Below are 22,305 nucleotides of genomic sequence, written 5' to 3'. Positions count from 1 at the left end.
TCAGAGTAGTCTGGGGGTATCAACTTTGAGGATATCGGAGTAGTGAATTCCCCACCGACCAACGCGACCTCCCCCACCTCCATCCCCTCTGGCGATAAGCGTCAATTGTGGTTATTGTTTACTTTCCCAAACCGGTTTTATCGTTGTTCCTGCCGGTTTCTTTCAATTTTCGAGAGGATAGGAATCTTGCCAGCCTTGGTCTGTCTGGTGATGGCCACGAAAACTAACTTATTGCTCGCGCAAGCGGGTGAGGGCTGTTACTACCTTATTACTAGGACGTGCGGGTGAGGGCCGTATTTCGCCTATTCATTTTCCAATTTCAGATTTCATGCTATTATTTTTTCACAGAGTTGAAAGAAACTGGCAGGAACCGCGAGAAAACGGTCTAGGAAAGTAAACAATAACCACAATATTATTGACGCTTGTAGCTAGGGGGAAGGGGGGAGGTCGGGTTGGTGGTCGGTGGGGAACTCACTACTATGCTCTCAAATATACAGATTTCATACTTTTAATTGTAAGGATGGCGGTTATGGATGTTTCTCTCTTTTCCCTTTTTTTTTTCGCGAAAAAATCGACGTTCCAGGGTATGTATAATTGAAGTTAAAAAACGAAATGATACTAATACTTGAATTTTTTTTCGCGAAAAAACAAAATCAAAGCTGGCAAGATGGGCTCTCGCATCTGTTGTACAGTCTTTTAGCTTGACAAGGTTTTCATCACCAGGGTAGTCATAGCCTGGCCCACAAGCAGTACTTTTCACTATTTACAGTTCCTAAAAGCGTCCTAGCTTGTACGCGCATGATTCCATACCCAAATGCCTGGCCAGGATCACGTGCGCGTTACCCACATCACCGAAAGGAATATCGAGTTACAGTTGATCAGTGTCACACTGGCTTATTGAATTGAGCCGTCGCTGCTAAACACGAACACTCAAAACAACACGACAGGAACAAAGTCACACGCTTTTCTCCAGTGTACTGATCGACTACTTCATTTAAGAAGATAAAGGAGCTGTAAAGTATGATTTGCACTACTTTTTCCTGCAACATCGAAATGGTATGCAAATTTGTTGCACGTGTTTCGTAGGCTAACTGACCGGAATAACTGTATTATTTTAGAGCAGAGTAGGAAAGAAATCTCGGATCGAAAAACATTGAATGGCTGTCTTCAGTCCGTCTGATTAGTTTTAGGGCCCAATATGTGATGTTTGGAAACATTCACGGGCCCCAGATGTCAAGTGTTTGTGAATCGGTTCTGATCTCATAATTCGTGACGTGAATTGCGAGCCGCAAGTATCGCACGCATATTCGATCTTCCTTGAGTGGGAAAGAGTTTGAATCAGAGCTTGAAACTTGGTGCAAATAAAGTTCTTTTCTTCATCTTTCGATATATGAGATTTAATTTAGAGAAAATGACATACCAGAAACACTTTTATTTCAATGAAAATAAGCATTAGTTTCAAGGCCATTTTGAGTAGCGTACACAAATCTGCATGCTTTAGAAAGCAGCCAGCGAATTTGGCATGTTTGTTGTATTAATTCTCTTGTGAGATGGTTGGTTTAGGTTTGTGTAAAGTTTCAAGTTCATTGGGTTATTTTACACCTTGAATGGGGCTTCGTCCTTTGACCTAAATTTTCGCGGTTTTCATCGGCCCGTGACCGCACCTAGGCCGCATTTCACACTCTTGCAATCTTCTTAAAAAATAAAATACCTTGGAACTTTAAAATATGATTTTCGAAAATAGTTAATCCAAGGGTATCTTCAGACAAAATATCAGAAATTCGACCAAGTGGTCGCTGAAATGCAGTTCTCGATTCTTACAGCTCTTAAGAGCGGCTGCCTGTTTTCATTGAAATAAAAGTGTTTCTGGTATGTCATTTTCTCTAAATTAAATCTCATGTATCGAAAGATGATGAAAAGAACTTTATTTGCACCAAGTTTCAAGCTCTGATTCAAACTTTTTCCCACTCAAGGAAGATCGAATATGCGTGCGATACTTGCGGCTCGCAATTCACGTCACGAATTATGAGATCAGAACCGATTCACAAACACTTGACATCTGGGGCCCGTGAATGTTTCCAAACATCACATATTGAGCCCTAAAACTAATCAGACGGACTGAAGACAGCCATTCAATGTTTTTCGATCCGAGATTTCTTTCCTACTCTGCTCTAAAATAATACAGTTATTCCGGTCAGTTAGCCTACGAAACACGTGCAACAAATTTGCATACCATTTCGATGTCGCAGGAAAAAGTAGTGCAAATCATGATCATACTTTACAGCTCCTTTGTCCTCTTATAAAATGAACAAGTCGATCAGTAAACTGGAGAAAAGCGTGTGACTTTGTTACTGACGTGTTGTTTTGAGAGTTTGTGTTTAGCAGCGACGGCTCAAATCAACAAGCCAGTGTGACACTGATCAACTGTAACTCGGCATATGGTAAAACAAGGACTGGAGTGGAGTGGACTGGATTTGTAAAACATGGACTGGATTAGTAAAAGGTGGATTGGTAAAAGGTGGATTAGTAAAAGGTGGATTAGTAAAAGGTGGATTAGTAAAAGGTGGATTAGTAAAAGGTGGATTAGTAAAAGGTGGATTAGTAAAAGGTGGATTAGTAATAGGTGGATTAGTAAAAGGTGGATTGGTAAAACAATAAATGAAACAATAAACTTTATTTTGTTTGCAGATCCTTTTCGTTCTCTTTTAATCTTGATTATCCATACAGTGATCCGATCAAACAATGTCAATGGTATACATTCCAAATAATTCATTCTTTACTTTTACTATTAATTCACTTCAACATTAACTGTAACGAAATCATAATAAGCAATAATTCCCTAGTTTTCTTTATATTGTATCAGAACGTAAATGTAATATTTCCGCATTAGTTCAACGACAACAACAACAACAAAAAAAGAAACGCTGTTTTAACACTGTTGAATCAACAAAAGTTTTACAGTAATGTCCAAACGTTCGGCCTAGTAACGAAACAACAGCAACAATAAATGTAAATGTGACGCTGGTCACCTCGCTAAACCTAATACAAGATGATGAAAAACCTAATACATCATGATGCCCCCCTGATTCGACAGGTGATCTAAAAAACCGTTATACTCGTCAGCTTAGTAGCTGTGAACTAAAGTTAGTGCGATTTTTTTTGCATCAATTTTTTTTAAGATCGTAATCGTAACCTCTTGCAGGCGCAAAAAAAAACCTGTGATAGAAACGCTTTTAACAAACGTTGTTCATTACTTGCTTAATATTTACATATATATCTCGATAACGACTATGATCCAATCTAATAAACCGCGCGCGTTAGTTTCCGTCAGACTAAACCTCGCCTATGTTTTTTCTTATTCTATGACGGAGACGCTAAAATTTACACCAAACTGCTTACTCAATGTAATGATGTCATAGGAAATGTAAACGTGACGCCGGTTACTTCGCCAAACCTAATTTTCTCAAGTGTAGAATTTGTTTGATATACTAATCGTTCTAGTGCGACTAATAATTATGTTTGTGACGCTCCCCTTATTTTTCTACACATAATTGAAAATTAAATAAAACAAACCCGTTACACTCTTCAGCTAAAGAATGAAAAAAGACGGTACCTACATGCAAAATTTCGCGATTTTTGTTGAAACATCTTTTTTTTTTTCAGCAATAGTTACCTATACTACTAATAGTTACCGTGTCGGGATGTTTAATTTAGAAAAAAAAACTAAATAGAAACGCCAAGTCTGGTGAAAGCCATAGCCTTGTGCTGTGGAAGAAGAAATGGCACGAGGTCGGACGGCGCGTGGACACTTTTTTCTCAACGCCAAGGGGACCGAAGTCGAAGCACGAATGCTCCATCATGATTGCGTGGGGCTCCTGGCAAAACTTTAAAAAACAGGAGATGTTTCGGTGGCCTTTCACGCTATGCAATATAGCAGCTTCTTTTTCGAAACTTCGTTTAGCATCTGCCGCTTCCCCTTTGAGTTTTTTGATGACAACACAATGCTCCTCGTCGGTGCATTTCGCCAAATAAACAGATCCAAATGTGCCACTCCCTATCTCTTCCTTTATGCATACTGTATTCCATCTAAACTCTGGCAAAGAAAACTGCCGTCTTCGCTTTTTAATAGAAAGAGATGGAAGCTTGAAAGCCGCCGTCTCGATCACGAGCGCGCCGTGAAGCTTTCGCGCCAAAATTTAAATTATGCCAAATTAAATTGGTCAAAGGTCAAAACATTCATTCCAGCCGTACTATTTACGGATGCATGTATCAGTGGTTTTCACTGTCACGCCATCAAAAAATAAATTCGAAACCATTTCATGAAAAAAGCTGATAAATTCAAATGTTATAAAATGGTAATAACTAAACAACATCTCCCAGTCTCAGTTCTGTTGTTTCGTTACTAGGCCGAACGTTTGGACATTATTGTAAAACTTTTGTTGATTCAACAGTGTTAAGACAGCGTTTCTTTTTTTGTTGTTGTTGTTGTCGTTGAACTAATGCGGAAATATTACATTTACGTTCTGATACAATACAAAGAAAACTAGGGAATTATTGCTTATTATGATTTCGTTACAGTTAATGTTGAAGTGAATTAATAGTAAAAGTAAAGAATGAATTATTTGGAATGTATACCATTGACATTGTTTGATCGGATCACTGTATGGATAATCAAGATAAAAAGAGAACGAAAAGGATCTGCAAACAAAATAAAGTTTATTGTTTCATTTATTGTTTTACCAATCCACCTTTTACCAATCCACCTTTTATCCACCTTTTACCAATCCACCTTTTACCAATCCACCTTTTACTAATCCACCTTTTACCAATCCACCTTTTACTAATCCACCTTTTACTAATCCACCTTTTACCAATCCACCTTTTACTAATCCACCTTTTACTAATCCACCTTTTACTAATCCAGTCCATGTTTTACAAATCCAGTCCACTCAACTCCAGTCCATGTTTTACCATATGCCCCGGTAACTCGATATTCCCTTCGGTGATGTGGGTAACGCGCACGTGATCCTGACCAGGCACTTGTGCGTTCAGGGCGCTTTTAGAAAAGTAGTGCTTCTGGGCCAAGCTACGACTACCCTGGTGATGATGACCTTGACGAGCTTAAGGACTGTTCAAGAGATCTGAGAGCCCACCTTTCCAGCCTTTGTTTTTTCCGCGAAAAAAATCGACGTTCAAGTATTAGTGTCAGTTTTTTTTTTTTTTGTTTTTTTTTTACTTACAGTAATGCAGATACCGGAACGTGGATTTTTTGCGAAAAAAGTCTATCCATAACCACCATCCCCACAATTAATAATATAAAATTTGAGGGTATCAGAGTAGTCTCAAGAGGGTATCAGAGTAGTGAATTCCCCACCAACCAACGCGACCTCCCCCACCCCCATCCCCTCTGGCGATAAGCGTCAATTGTGGTTATTGTTTACTTTCCCAAACCGGTTTTTTCGTTGTTCCTGCCGATTTCTTTCAATTTTCGAGAAGATAGGAATCTTGCCAGCCTTGGTCTGTCTGGTGATGGCCACGAAAACTAACTTATTGCTAGCGCAAGCGGGTGAGGGCCGTTACTACCTTATCACTAGCACGTGCGGGTGAGGGCCGTATTTCGCCTATTCATTTTCCAATTTCAGATTTCATGCTATTATATTTTTCATAGAGTTGAAAGAAACTGGCAGGAACAGCGAGAAAACGGTCTAGGAAAGTAAACAATAACCACAATATTATTGAGGCTTGTAGCTAGGGGGAAGGGGGGAGGTCGGGTTGGTGGTCGGTGGGGAACTCACTACTATGCTCTCAAATATACAGATTTCATACTTTTAATTGTCAGGATGGCGGTTATGGATGTTTCTTTCTTTCTTTTTTTTTTTTCGCGAAAAAAATCGACGTTTCAGGGTATGTATAATTGAAGTTAAAAAACGAAATGACACTAATACTTGAATTTTTTTCGCGAAAAAAAAAAATCAAAGCTGACAAGATGGGCTCTCGCATCTGTTGTACAGTCTTTTAGCTTGACAAGGTTTTCATCACCAGGGTAGTCGTAGCTTGGCCCACAAGCAGTACTTTTCACTATTTACAGTTCCTTAAAGCGCCCTAGCTTGTACGCGCAGGATTCCATAACGAAATGCCTGGCCAGGATCACGTGCGCGTTACCCACATCACCCAAGGGAATATCGAGTTACAGTTGATCAGTGTCTCACTGGCTTATTGAATTGAGCCGTCGCTGCTAAACACGAACACTCAAAACAACACAACAGGAACAAAGTCCCACGCGTTTCTCCAGTTTACTGATCGACTAATTCATTTAAGAAGAAAAAGGAGCCGTAAAGTATGATTTGCACTACTTTTTCCTGCGACATCGAAATGGTATGCAAATTTGTTGCACATGTTTCGTAGGCTAATTGACCGGAATAACTATATTATTTTAGAGCAGAGTAGGAAAGATCGAAAAACATTGAATGGCTGTCTTCAGTCCGTCTGATTAGTTTTAGGGCCCAATATGTGATGTTTGGAAACATTCACGGACTCCAGATGTCAAGTGTTTGTGAATCGGTTGTGATCTCATAATTCGTGACGTGAATTGCGAGCCGCAAGTATCGCACGCATATTCGATCTTCCTTGAGTGGGAAAGAGTTTGAATCAGAGCTTGAAACTTGGTACAAATAAAGTTCCTTTCTTTGTCTTTCGATATATGAGATTTAATTTAGAGAAAATTACATACCAGAAACACTTTTACTTCAATGAAAATAGGCATTAGTTTCAAGGCCATTTTGAGTAGCGTACACAAATCTGCATGCTTTAGAAAGCAGCCAGCGATTCTGGCATGTTTGTTGTATTAATTCTCTAGTGAGATGGTTGGTCTAGGTTTGTGTAAAGTTTCAAGTTCATTGGGTTATTTTACACCGTGAACGGGGCTTCGTCCTTTGACTTAAATTTTCGTGGTTTTCATCGGCCCGTGACCGCACCTAGGCCGCATTTCAAACTCTTGCAATTTTCTCAAAAAATAAAATACCTTGGAACTTTAAAATATGATTTTCGAAAACAGTTAATCCAAGGGTATCTTCAGACGAAATATCAGAAATTCGACCAAGTGGTCGCTGAAATGCAGTTCTCGATTCTTACAGGCAGCCGCTCTTAATGCTCTAAACATCAGCACTCAAATTTCTTTAGAAAAAAAAAATAATACCAACTCTGTTGATAAAACCAGCAAACATTACAGATATGTTTAGCTTGCTTTTCGTTCTTTTCGCTGATCAGATTGGCCAGGTTTTTGGTATGTGCCCTTAAATTCCCTCAGCTGATGACAGTTGCTCTAATCTTTCATCTCCTGCTGTGTGGGGATAAAAATGGAATTGAACACTTGCCTTAATCATGAATTTTTACTCAAAATGAAGTGCGTAAATTAAGCCAAAATAAAATCTGGGGGCAATGTTTTCTGAACGAATTAAGGGCTGTAACTGGACCAAAAAAAGCCTTCATGTAACAAGTTACCACCCATTGAAGGCCACATAAAAAACACTGACCAGCAAATCTGAGCTTTAACAACTTAAAGTGAGCTAACAATTGCACTATATAAAGTTATGGGTTCTAGTGGTTATGACTAAAGCCTTCTAATAATTGAACTTTAATATTCCAGACATACAAACTTGTACACTCATCTGTAATTAGTGCCCTCAAAAGAACCCCCAAATTCAGACCTGAAAATATTCTTCCTGAAATGAACTCTGCATGTACAGTGTGTATGGACTGAAACGCCTATTATAGTGCAGAAAATAGGTCAATTAGTTGCAACTCGTTAATTTTCTTCCTTTTTTTGTGTGTGTGTGTCTTACTTGTGATTTCTCTACCTCCACTTAATTCTATTTCTGTCTTTGATTATAATAACTGTAATTATAACAGTAATTTTATCCTTAAACAGTTGTACTGTAAGTGTGGCCCGCCTTAAGATTAGCTCTCACTTCCTGTAGGCCAGTCTCTCTTTTTCGCTAATATAACTTTTGGAATTTATGAGTAAACTTAAACTTGGACTGTGATATGGTGCTTTACAATGTAGGATCTGAGTGTGATTTCATCTGTCAAAATTATATTGTTTCCCAAGCATGTACAATCACCACATAAGGTGCAGTTACATGTAAAACTCATTGTACAATTTGTCGCTGAACATGTAACATACAGTCAACTCTCACCTTGTGGGCACCTCACTATTGCAGACACCCTGACAATACAGACAGCAGCTAAATCCCCGGAAAAAAATAAATTGTAGACATTTTACTGAAATATTAAAATTCCCGCTATTACAGAGTCTTGCTGTTAAGGATACTAACACGAGGTCCCAGATGGTGTCTGCAATAAAGGGAGTTGATTGTATTTTCTTTTCTAGCCTGTACCTCCGACAGAAATTAATTTAAAAGATAATTATTGGTTTACCATTATATATACTGTACATGTATGTATGCCCTGAGCTTAAGCAATGTACGTGTAATAATAAAAGATAATTATTTACAAGTAAGATTTGAAAGAATGAAGAGTATAAATGTATTTATAATTCAATTACCTTACTGAAGGCATTATTTACAGTTTCTTCCAATGTCTTCATCTCACCAAGACTGGCAACAATAACATGAACTGAAACAAAAATGTAGCTTAAATGAAGACACATCTTAATTTCCTCATTTAGGTGGGGAGAAACAAAGTCCTCAATCATTTGAGAATTACTTCTCATTAATTAACGCGTCATTATCATAAACAAATCTTAACACGGACATGAATGAAACTTTGAACTGGTAGATACATGTACACTGTGCAGTATATGACTCAGTATTGACTCAAGACAGCTACTTGTATTTCTCATCTCACCCTCGCCATTATGATGCCAAAATTAATGTACACTGTACTCGTAACTACGGTGGCCCACAAGTGCACTCCGAATTCCAAATGACACTCCCAATTCTAAACCTCACTCCCAATTCTTTAAGTCCAGTCCGAATTCTAAAAACTCCGAATTCTTAAAACCCACTCCGAATTCTAAAATCTCACTCTGAATTCTAAAAACTCACTCCGAATTCTAAAAAGTCACTCCAAATTCTTAAAACTCACTCCAAATTCTTAAACCTCACTCCGAATTCTAAAAACTCACTCCGAATTCTTCAACCTCACTCCGAATTCTAAAAACTCACACCGAATTCTGTTGAGCTAGAATCACCAGGGACTAGGTTTTTGAAATGTATCACGGGATATTAGCTACATTTTCAAGATGGCGGCGGCAAACTTGACACCATCACTAAAATGTGAAGTTTGCACAGCAACAGTGATGCTTTACAGCAAATTTTGTGCCACCTGTGGTGCTGAACTTGATGAAGAAACACTAGCACTGAAATATTTCAACGAAGGATACGATTACGAGGTTATTCTGTGCTTTTTGCTGAAATACCACGGAATAGAAATGAGCCTGCGAACGCTCAAGGATAGATTCAAGTCACTTAGCCTTCGACGACGGAAACTATTGAATTCAAATGACCAGGATGTCAGAGTTAGAATACAGGAGGAGTTACATGGGCCTGGCTGTTTATCGGGCTACAGGAGCATGTGGCATATTGTGGTATATACTGTAGGCATATTGATGGGTATGATAAATTGAAACCTGACGGGTTCTCAGTCCATGGCTGTATTGGCGGTTGCAGCCGAAGGGTAATATGGTTAAGATTGGATAGAACAAACAGTAACCCGTAACCGTCAATACAGCCATGGACTGGGAACCCTTCAGGTTTCAATTTATCATACCCATCAATATGCCAACAGTAGTTCGGTCCTGGATTAGTGTAAACTCTTCTCTTGAGCTTCCGCCTTCGTCTTCTTTCGCACCCCTCAGGGTCCATTTCTTGTAAACAGGTCGCCACTGCTTGCCTCAACACCTGATAACCCTCACGGCGCAAAGTATGCCACATGCTCCTGTAACCCGACAGACAGCCAGGCCCATGTAACTCCTCCTGTATTCTAGCTCTGACATCCTGGTCATTTGAATCCAATAGTTTCCGTCGTCGAAGGCCAAGTGACTTGAATCTATCCTTGAGCGTTCGCAGGCTCATTTCTATTCCGATGTAAAGTATATGAAATAATTCATATATGAACTGCGGATATAGATGAAAGTGAGAAGTGATCATCGCAGTGAATTTTCCAATTTATGCAATTGGAAATTGGAAGCCTGAAAAAAAATCAGGCTTCAACGGGATTCGAACCCGTGACCTCCGCGTTACCGGTGCGATGCTCTACCAACTGAGCTATGAAGCCACACATTGGGAGCAAGGTCAATTGTAGGTTCCCATTTTCCCGTGAGAGGAGTGAAACGATGTAAAGTATATGAAATAATTCATATATGAACTGCGGATATAGATGAAAGTGAGAAGTGATCATCGCAGTGAATTTTCCAATTTATGCAATTGGAAATTGGAAACCTGAAAAAAATTCAGGCTTCAGCGGGATTCGAACCCGTGACCTCCGCGTTACCGGTGCGATGCTCTACCAACTGAGCTATGAAGCCACACATTGGGAGCAAGGTCAATTGTAGGTTCCCATTTTCCCGTGAGAGGAGTGAAACGATGTAAAGTATATGAAATAATTCATATATGAACTGCGGATATAGATGAAAGTGAGAAGTGATCATCGCAGTGAATTTTCCAATTTATGCAATTGGAAATTGGAAGCCTGAAAAAAATGCTCTACCAACTGAGCTATGAAGCCACACATTGGGAGCAAGTTCCCATTTTCCAATTTCCAATTTCCAATTTGCAATTGCATAAATTGGAAAATTCACTGCGATGATCACTTCTCACTTTCATCTATATCCGCAGTTCATATATGAATTATTTCATATACTTTACATCGTTTCACTCCTCTCACGGGAAAATGGTATTTCAGCAAAAAGCACAGAATAACCTCGTAATCGTATCCTTCGTTGAAATATTTCAGTGCTAGTGTTTCTTCATCAAGTTCAGCACCACAGGTGGCACAAAATTTGCTGTAAAGCATCACTGTTGCTGTGCAAACTTCACATTTTAGTGATGGTGTCAAGTTTGCCGCCGCCATCTTGAAAATGTAGCTAATATCCCGTGATACATTTTCGAAAACCTAGTCCCTGGCGATTCTAGCTCAACAGAATTCGGAGTGAGTTTTTGGAATTCGGAGTGAGGTTGAAGAATTCGGAGTGAGGTTTGAGAATTCGGAGTGAGGTTTAAGAATTCGGAGTGAGGTTTAAGAATTCGGAGTGACTTTTAAGAATTTGGAGTGAGGTTTAAGAATTCGGAGTGCGTTTTATGAATTCGGAGTGAGTTTTCAGAATTCGGAGTGAGTTTTAAGAATTTGGAGTGAGTTTTTAGAATTCGGAGTGGACTTAAAGAATTGGGAGTGAGGTTTAGAATTGGGAGCACTTGTCATTTGGAATTCAGAGTGCACTTGTGGGCCACCGTACGTAACTGACTCCTTACTGTTCACAAATTGACATCTGGTTGTTCTTTCAAAGCAAAATCAGCAAGATCTAGCTATACAGTCAACTCTCTCGTAAGCGACCACCCTTGGTGCACGACAAAGTGGTCGCTTACGGGAGGTGGTCGCTTACGGGAAAGATCAACAAAATGAGCGTAATTTTACCTTAGCAGTTAAATTAGGCAAATAGAAACTAATTTATTTGACTTTTTAACATTTATTCATTCTTCTGATGAAACTTTGTATAACATTTCGGAACAGATCTGTCCCGTTTACCTACAGATCTAATTATGACTATCTTTTCTGTCTGTAAACTGTTATTATCTGTCAGCAGTCCGGGGTAGCATCATTAAAAATTGAACTTTTGTCACTTCTAAGTAATGATTTACATGTACTAAAGATCATACGTGATTATGTTGGGTGGTCGCTTACCGGAAACAGAAAACAAAAGAATATGTGTAATTTCTGGTCTAAAAAGTAGTCGCGGTCTCTAAAGAAATTGAGTGGCGGTCGCTTACGAGAGAGCTCTTGAAACAGTATTTATCTGAGAAACAAAACGGTTGTTTACAAAGTGGTCGCTTACGGGAGGTGGTCGCTTACGAGAAGTGGTCGCTATGAGAGATTTGACTGTAATTCTTGATTATTAAAGTCAATAATAAGAACAATTATATTATTATTCCACTGGCATTTTTTGGATATGATAATTATGATTATCAATCATCTCATATCCAATGCACTTGTGAAATAATTATTTGTTAAAATTAATAGACCATAAAAATGATGTCATAAAATGTTAAAAACTCAAGTGATGGCTTGTGGTTTCACTGCTAAGTTTTGAACACTCAATCATTTGAGAATTACTTGTCATTAATTAAAATAAACCAACTATCATAAGCAAATGTTAACACTCATGAATGAAATTTTGAACTGGGACATACACTGTTTATGACTCAAGAGAGCTACAGTTGTAATATACTTGCACCAATTGTACCATATTTCTCATTCTCACCCTCGCCATTGTGATGCCAAATGTACTCATAACTCTTCTCACTCAGTTCACCACTAAATTCTGTCTGAGTCTGATTGGCTTTCAATCAATCTACATCACGCATGACCAGTATTTTAAAGAATGAAATGAACATTCAAATTCTCCTTTGTAATGTCCGGTATTTGAATGGAATCTGGAAGATTTCTCTTGAAATCTTTCCAAAAAAAGATGCATTAACTGTATAAACCAATGATTGAGTGTTCAAAACTTGGCAGTGAAACCACAAAAATAATTCAAAAATACTTTCAGTTGGAAATAAATTTAATGTCAATTTTGAAATACATGTACTTGAGGTTGTAATGTAAAGAAGAATTCATTAATAAGCTTTATACAGTACCATCAATAAACTAAGGGAATTTTCTATGGGAACTCTGAAATCTCACTGGTGATGTTCAAAACTGACTTGTAAATTTCAAAACTCAGTTCAGTTTCAAAAATACTGGTTGGTTGTCATGTATGATTGACTGTAAGTACTGATCATGTGACATGATATAGTCTTCATCTGCAGAGAGATCAAGTCACTATCCATACTAGTGTCTGCCATCCAGTGAAAATACCCAGATGGATAATATACATGTTAGAAAATCAAGAAATGTAAGAAATCAAAGAAAATCAAAATCCCCTCCAAAATCAATGATGGATTTACATACACAGATAAATGAATTATTTTTTCAATAATCAAAATTGAGGGGGGAGGGGGGCAGGCATGGTTTTATATTTCTCTTTGAATTGTCCAAGACGACACTCTACATGTCAACAGATAGGACAGGTTCCAAGGGAGTTTATTGCTTACTCTAGACAGAGGGTTCGTTGTTGGGAGCAACGACGCTTTATTTCTTGTCATACAATTAAGTTATCCATAAGTACAGTGTAAAGTGTAGCATTAAAGGTTAATTCAGGCAGATTACTAATGAAAATTAATAAGGGCAACAATTGGCCCATTCAACTGAGTTTTTAATTACAGTCAGTGCCAAATGGCCCCTTAAAAAATCAAGAGTCTCACGAAATTTAAGCAAAACCTTGGAGTATACAATTTTGAAGACCAGGTACTGTAAATGTCCTTTTCTGACCTTCCCTGTAGCTACAATTTTGCAGTGAATATGTGGTGATTCAATTTTATTCTTGGTTTATTTTTTATTTTCCCTTGTTTCATACTCATTATCATACATTAATTACCGCGTACAAAAACAAAGGAAACTAAAAATGAAACCATGGATAAAAAAAATTGGAGCACAAAAATATATTCCACAGTAGTTTAAAAGCTTTGGTCTCATGTTTTTGTGTTTATTCATGCATCATTTTACAATAACTGTCAAAATTCCAGTGTGCTGATTGGCTCATACTGTAGCTATCGTCTCTTAGAGTACAGACAATGAAAGCAATGCCAAATGTAATGCATAAGTGCTTTCTCAACTGAAAATAAAGCCTTTTCCGGTCATACTTTTTCCACGTTATTGTACATGTATAAAACAAAATTTGGATTGTCTTCTTGCAAGCGCTTATTCATTTTAAGATGTTGTTTTCTTGCGAGGATAAGAAGATGAAACGGTTTTGAAAATGTCTCATCAGTGTAAATATGTAGCATTGTAGAACTTATCAACATGAACACACTGTGAAAGCAGCAAAAGAACAACCACAAAGCGAAACTCACAAGCTCAACTTTGGCACAGTTTTGGCACAACAAGAGTTTGGCACAAATTTGAGCACACTTTAAGCACAGCTCATGCACAGGTTATGCACACTTCTGGCACACTCAGAATTTTGTAATCTGCACTAAGGCATGCCGAACTGTACATGTATGTTCAGTCTCAAAAGCACAGTCTGATCGTATCTTGAAAACAATGTTGCAATTTAAGGACAAGCTCTCCAAATTTGAAATATTATTAAAAACAATACCCTATATAGGGATGGAAGCTCAGCTTGTGAGCATTTGAAATGTCTTTTATTTGCATCTCAGTAAGGACTAAAAATTTAGGAAAGCCAGTCTTAAAAAAAGACATACATGTAGTTGACCTTGTTCCTTACAATGAAGGTAAAATATCAGTCCCCTTAATAGCTTGCTGTTCGTTACTTAATAACTTACATGTACTTATTTTTTAATTCTTAGACACAGTTTTCAAGACAATGAAAACCCGTAAGTTTTTTTTCACTTAGATTTGTGTTCTGTTACTTGAAGCCGAGAAATTCAAAAATGTGCCAATCAGACTGCAAATGCTACGTGTGGCCTTCAAAATACTCATATTTTTTACCATTGCGACGTTATTTTCTCTTTTCACAATACCTTTCAATGAAAACACATTCCTCCAACCAGAAGTTGTCTAGAAACTTGAAATCTATGGAAATTCTCAATTTGATCCAAGTTCGAATTATTTCACAAAAATGAAATAAACCTTGATTTTTGGTTGTGTACACCAGTAGCGTGTGTCAGGTTAGTTGCATTATACAATAGGACATTTTCACTATCACGTCATTTGACTACAACTACCAGAATCCTTCTGGTTTTTGTTTTCTCATGCTAATTAGAGCTATTGTTCTTTGCTGTCCACTCAGGGATTACAAAATTTGAATTTGAAAAGGAAAACGAAATGAATTCTGGTAGTTGTAGTCAAATGATGCGATCATGAAAATGGCCTTTTGTTCAGATTTTAATTAGAGAGTATAGATGTTAGAAAACTGCCATCGATTTGCTAAGTCAACACTCGCCCCCCCCTCCCACCCCCTTCTCCCACCCCCTAGCAGTCCTCCATCTTACGAAAGCTCTATTTTCACTGGACACTTATAACCTGCAGCTGCAATGTTTTTTTTTTTTTTTTTTTTTTCGGTTAAGAGCATTATTTTGGTTTTCATTCTTCTTCCTCTCGACCAACCATGTCAGATATTTCAAATGGTACAGATTGTCCCACCGATTCAAGTGTGGACGACTTCACTAAACTTAGTAGTGAACTTTGTCGTGAACACGTGGAATCTTTCATGGGAATCAATCTCTTCGTGTATGGAAGTACAGAAATAGTCTGATGTAATATAACTTACAATATAAGCTTACCTTCGGTGGCTGAGCAAATCTTGATGATTTTATCCCTCGTTTCTCGCAGTCCTTCCTCAGAACGTGAAACCAGAATAAAATGTCCCTCAGTTTTATGATCAGCACACTGACGCGCTAAAGCGACAGCTACGGATCTTCCAAAGCCACGACTAGCGCCAGTAATTACACAGCAAACTCGAGAACCAGGGACAAACAACATCTTCGCGCAATCTTAACTTTCTTCAGATACAAACAAGATGGCGACAAGTGAAAAACAACAAGGCGTCCCTATGCCTTAGCATCCGCGCTAATCGACACGTTCTCCAATCTGATTGGTCAATAAAAATGATCATGAAATCGCGTGATTTTGTGCAGTCCCTGAGGCGAGAGTTGCGTGACAGAGACCGATGCGTGCGGCCACTAGACTGCAAGCAGTCCATTTCTGGTGTACATGGAAGAGGTGGTTTATATAAATGGAAATTTTCACGTCGTACGGCAGCGTGCTGAAAAATTCATTTCAGCAAATAAACGCCGACACGAAAAGATGCGTTCGTTTCGATTTAAAATTCTTGAAATTTAAAATTAAAGGACTAATACTCACCTCCAGTGGTACTTTGTTTATCTCTCATTTCGCCGACGATGCATCACAAAACATAATTTCTCTCAGGAAGGGAAGTACGGTTGTTGAACACAATAAAAACAGCTCCCTCGCTACCAAAGTCGGTACCTATGTGTTTCAAAATTCTCGTAATTCACGTTATTTCTCGTCCAGCAAACTATTTCGTCAACTTATAAGAATACTAATTATTGTTTACGACGGAGAAGGAGAACACATTAACATTCTGTCCAAAAATAAAATACATTTTCTCCCGTCTCTTCTCCATTGTGTTTTCAAATATGAAAACGAACTACAGATCATTTTGGCGCCAAAAATTTGGATTGTTCATGACATGTTGCACATGCGCAGACGTTATTCAGCCCTGTCCTTTCTGGTCAGTCGAGATGATGCGCTCACAGCGCAGCGCGACTGGAGCGAGGAGAAATAAATGAGAAGACACTGGGGGAGAGATGACAACAACGAAGGATTATTTGGCGTTCCCGCTCCAAAAATACGCTGCATTGTAGGCTATCACGGCTTCGATCGTGGTTGTTGTTCCGCTTCGCAGTATTATCGAAGACCGGTTGCAGTCAAATGACTTTGGTTTAAAAGCAGTTGCCTTCGGCAAGATCCTAAAATTATTAAAAGACATTGGTGCCAACTAGTACAATGTAATTTTCACATCCGCGGAACAAGCTTTGTCGACAGAATTCACCGCAGGATGCTTAAACATGATATTAACAACAGCTTTCCAGTTGTCCTGTTCTTAATTACACTTCGGGCGTTTGTGTGGTCGATTTCTTTTACTCTGGGCCTCGAAGAAAAATTCAAATGCACCACAACTTCTAGAGATTTTGGCTTGTCAGAGAAGCTTGGATCAATGCCTAAGCTCAGCGATTCTTCCTCTTCGCTCCTATATTCTGGTGATTGAATAACAATGTTGAGTTGTTATTTATTAGCTGTCATTCAGTATATTGGATTTTTAATGAGTTTAACGAATTGTGGGCGGAGTTACCCTGAACGCATCTGTTACAGCTAAGAGCGCAGTCCCTTTCTTTTCCTTTCCCCTTTTTCACGCCTCTCCCCAAGCCCTCCCTCCGCTCGTTTGCTCCAGTTTTGTCGCGCTTGCCTATTTCGCGCGACCTCTCGACTATCCAGAAAGGGCCTGCTTGCAGTCTACCACCGGGCGAGGCCTGCATGTAAGGCCCCATCAATCATTTTCCTCAACATGCGTTCAACACTTTCTTGAACCAAATGTCGGGGTTGTTTAAACAGGTCGTCTCAGAAATGTTAAATGCCGTTGAAGCCGTTTGAACTCTCCGTTCAACATTTGTCCAACATTTGCCCAATATCCGTTGTTTTGTACCCGCGAAGACTGGCACTTCTGTCCTTCTGAACTTAACGTTCATTAAACTTCGACAGGTTCTTAAAAACACACATTTCTTTCTTGCATTGTCTCTCCGTACAAATATGTAACTTGTATCAAGACAGTCTTGCTTGTATGCGTCAATTGCCCAACATCTTCAACAAAGCTTTAGCGGCGGCTTTCATCTTTCCCAGAAACTTGAATTCGTTGATTTTTTTCCCTGAATACAGCCAGGGCGAAAATTACTGACATTTATACCGACAAACTGATCTTTAAAATCCGTGTTGGCCAATTCTTCTTTTTGCTACAAATGTTGAGCATGAGCAGTTGTGCTATGTGTCGTATTTCTGACACATGAAAAGGAATTTTACCAGATGTTCTCTCCAGAAAAGTGATAGGATCTGGGTACGAGATTACGTCCTCGCGAATTTATATCTGGATTAAATATTTCATTGTTAAACTCTCGCTAAGGTGGACGGCAGGCACTATTTTATCTTTACACACCAATACTTGACCATAGGGATTTTGAAGACAACTGACAAGTTTAGTGAAAAAAGTTTATCCAAATTAAATTTGCTCCCATGAGAAACACACATGAAACACAAACACTGCTGACCACAAGGTGATTATGAAACGGAAATTTCAGTACCGTTTCACGTTCATCCTACCTCCTCCCTACACCCCCCCCCCCCCCACCCTTCTCCCCCCAAAAATCTATAGATAGATCACTTTTTTGAATGATTATTTCAACCTCGTTTCCAGGATCTCTCTTCTTTCCGTCCTCTCTCACTCCAGGGGACGGCAAGAGAAGAGACCGTTGGAACGAGGCTGTTATTTTTTCAGTTATATTTTCCCCATCCATGTTCATTAATTTCCTTGCTTAGTGAGCAGAAATACACCAGTGAGGTGATGTTATATTACACAAAGACGATTCTTCACGAAACGTTGCTGTCGTGTAACAGAGCGCGTGCAATGTTTAACGAAACGATTGTGTTGCGACAACTGACTTGCAAGTTTTTTTATCTATCTTCAAAACTACGCCGCAATGCGTTGCCGTAACTAAATAAATGTTGTATTAAAAATTGTCTTGAAAAGTTTTCTCGTGTAAAATCACATTTAAAAAGCCCTATCGCCTTATGTTGTCAATACGAGTAGTTAGATATTTGGGTGTATAAGCGCACTTTTGAAAATTTCACTGAATTCATACCTGATTCAACAATGAACTCAAAAAACGTAAATCCTCGGTTTTTCAAAAACCTAAATTTTTATCCTCGGTTTCTCAAAAACCTAAATCCTCGTTTTTCATAAATGACACATAATTTGACCCCAACTCACAAACAATCATCGATTAAATCAAACCAACTTATCAATCGCTGATTTGAATGATGAATACAATATTTTTGAACACCAATTTGGATAAAAAAATAATCATTATGGATGTTGTGTGACTGGATGCCGTTACTGTCACGCGTGACGTTGTGTGACTTGTCACAAAAATTGACAAAACCCTAGACGTGGGGTGCTCGGTTGGCTGTTTTCTTGCCTAGCCCCTGCTAGGTCTTTTCCCCGCCGCTGACAAGGCGGCTGTCCCTTCCCAGTTTACCTCTGGGACAGAGGTTGAGTTCGGGAAAGAACTCTGAGCACCCCGCTGTGAACCAGTAGGGCCTGAGCCGGCTCACCCTGGAGGTACCGTCCACTGGAAGACATCCCACACTACTCAGTAATTCACCATCTGCACAAGCCGTCAAACAGGTTTCAGTCAGGGGCCAACTGACACCACCCTAAAGCTTCACCAGAGTTTGTGAACTAATGTAACAATGGCCCGATTACCTATATATTACACTCAGTTCTGAAATTTTTACACTTGTGGTGCTATTTTTCTGTATATTGCGTAATATTGCTTGATTTGGATTAACACGCATGCGCTTTCATGCATGTTCACGTTGACACAACCCAAAGGGGACTGGACACTAGTTCGTTAATACACGTGTCGGCCATTTTGTCGCCATTTTGTGAAGAGTTTGTGTTTTGATGTTTATGGTTCCTGTTTTCGGATATTTGAACATTTATTTCTCCACTTTCATCGTTCTGATGTTTGTAGACGCTTTTTGAGGTAAGAATATCATTTATCTTGCACCCAACAATAGATTTTTTTATTGGATCGACTCGCTATCGAATATTCGTGAGGCCGTGACTGTATCGAATAGAATGAGCTTATTATTTTTGCACATCGACTAAATCCTTGATTGGGATCGAAGAGTTAAAGGCATCATTGTATCCTTTCCACTTTACCAAAGCTTGTTTCTTCTTGTAATCTCTCCTGATAACTTTATCGATTCTGAATATCTCCTGTTTAGCTTTCAATAATTCTGGTTCATAAAAGCTCCCTTTAATATGTTCACGATCTAGATCCTTCAGCTTATATGTGATTGGTGTAGTGTATTGAATTTTATCGATAATGAAGACCTCTTCTGTCCAGTTTTCTGTATAACCTCGATCAAACAGCTTTCTTTTATACTTTGATATTCTAACCTTATCACCAACTTTAAATTTTGCTTGGGATGACAATTGTGTTAAATTGCCAAATAGATTGAAGTAAACAATTCCTTCATTCTTTTTCTTAGATGCTTCTGTCGGTGTCATTTTTATTGAACTGTGTTTAGTGTTATTATACTGCTTCAATATTTCAGGCAAAATATCCAGATACATTGTATTGCCTTGAGCAGTGAATCGTTTCCACATTTTATTTTTAATCGTTCGATTCCAACGCTCAACAACTGATGACTTCTCTTCATTTTCAGTCGAATACAGTGTAATGTTATGTTTATTGAGCAAGTCTTTGAAATGTTTGTTGTAGAACTCTGAGCCTTTATATATCAGTCCACAGATACTTTGGTTTTCGACCCTCTTTGAATATGCTTTGAAATGCTGTAGTTATGGGCTCACCTTTTTTATCTTTTAATGGGACAATCCAACCGTATTTACTGAAAACATCTATAGCCATGAGAAGATACCTGTTACCTTTATTCCATTTACTGAATTGTTGCATTTCAACAAGATCAGCAGCCCATATTTCATCAATATTATTTACAATAACACGCCGCCGAGTAAAGTTACGCCTTATGGGTTTATGCAGCTCATTAGCTAATTTTTCTTGCCAGTTTTCCTCTTTACCCGACGGCTTTTGACATTTTTTGGAACCCCAAGACCCAGTTTCTGTTTTGTATTTATTGCATTTCTTGCCAACCAATGTCCCCATTGTCGTTCGGAAAATGGAACAGCATCCAATGATTTAACCATCTTTTTATCAGCTTTGTTTTTACATTTTTTGTCATCTTTGCAGACTGAATAATCAACATCACGTTGCATGGCTATTGCATCTGTTTTGCCTGTTGGTTTATCATATATTTCCAATATTTGCCCTGTTTTGGGGTTATATTTGACTTGATTTTCCAAATCATTGTATGGACCAGTGTATTTATGCCCTGGAAGTACCCAACCAGCTTTGGGTTTTGGGAGCTTGCCAACTGCTTTGTGTATATAAATTGAACCACCGCTTAGGACAGCGGAACGACTTTTGGGTCGTCCTTTAATTCCTTTATCATACTCAGTCCAATTTGGTGGGTGCCAACCAATTGAATCATAGCTTGAACAACTTGGTGTATTGTGATATTTTTTTCCAATCTTTACCACACTATCACATGGATAATTTTTGTATTTTTCTAATGTATTTTTCCCAGCCTTGCCAGACCAAAATTGACTCGACAATATGCCAGTATCTGTGCTAAATGCACTTTTGGCAATGTCTCCAGATTTGTATCTATCAAAGACTTCCTTTGTTGATGGAATTAATGTTTCAACAACATCCATCGACTTCGATGCAACCTTACCTGGTGTACCGAGTTGTTCCAAAATTGTATTCAAATTACCACCATCAAGTTCTTTTCGGTCAGTTTTGTACCTTCTTTTTGGTCTTACTTTGGTTGATAATTTATCAAACATCTCTGATCCAGTCTTTTGAACAAAAGGAGTTGCTTTAGAGATAGCATAATCAATAGCTTTCTTCTGCAATTTAGGGTTTCTAAGTGCTTCAGACCCATAATATCGACCCATTTCAACTGCTTTCTTTCCCAACCATGGTAATGCATGTTGAATTAACATATCAGCACCAGTTGATGCTAAAGTATCCATTATGCCCGCCCCTTCGAACGGGCTATTTAGTTTCCCTGTTTTTTAACAAATTTGGTTTTAGTTATACCACATTCAGCACATGTACACCACATTCAGCACATGTACAGAAGAACATGAGCCGACCATTTTTGGCTTGCTTGTAACCTGCAGGCTCAACACATTCAGTTTGTTTCTTTTGTTTAACACAATATGATTTGACCATTTTATATCACTATATTAGATTAATTATCATCAGAGTCAGACTCATAATCTGAGTCACTTTCATCATTGATGGATTCTCTGTCAGACTCATGCTCACTGTCATCTTCAGAATCTGTTACCAATGTACACCATAAACAAACATCTCCAAAATGATCAGTTTCTTCTTGACAATCTTCGCAAAATTTTCTCATATACTATTGATTAGATAATTTTTTAAAATATTGGATTATAAAATTATGATTGACACTTTGATTGTTCATGTCAAAATGTGCATTGTGGATTGTTTTCAATATACTTGTACCCTTTTGTCTCTCAAATAAATAATACAAACACCAATAGCCACACAATACTGAATCTCTTTCCTGGATTTCATCACCTGAATACATTAATCG

At 38.4% G+C, this 22,305-nt stretch overlaps 1 pseudogene across 1 annotated transcript in view; it reads right to left on the bottom strand.

Annotated features, from left to right (window-relative positions):
* The window catches only part of LOC146458841 (uncharacterized), a 28,074-nt pseudogene extending 12,116 nt beyond the window's left edge, over positions 1-15,958 (bottom strand). The window contains exons 1-2 of the transcript XR_014858116.1: positions 15,579-15,958; positions 8,564-8,634 (exon numbers count right to left, since the gene is read on the bottom strand). The product of XR_014858116.1 is annotated as an uncharacterized LOC146458841 (transcript). The remainder of the gene's footprint in view (positions 1-8,563; positions 8,635-15,578) is intronic.
* Between the last annotated feature and the right edge of the window lie 6,347 nt (positions 15,959-22,305).

Source organism: Pavona decussata, unplaced genomic scaffold, assembly GCF_977016875.1.
Source record: "Pavona decussata unplaced genomic scaffold, jaPavDecu1.1 SCAFFOLD_227, whole genome shotgun sequence".
NCBI classification, from domain to species: Eukaryota; Metazoa; Cnidaria; class Anthozoa; order Scleractinia; family Agariciidae; genus Pavona; species Pavona decussata.
The sequence above is the reverse complement of the archived record's forward strand: the minus strand, read 5'-3'. Positions and strand labels throughout refer to the sequence as shown.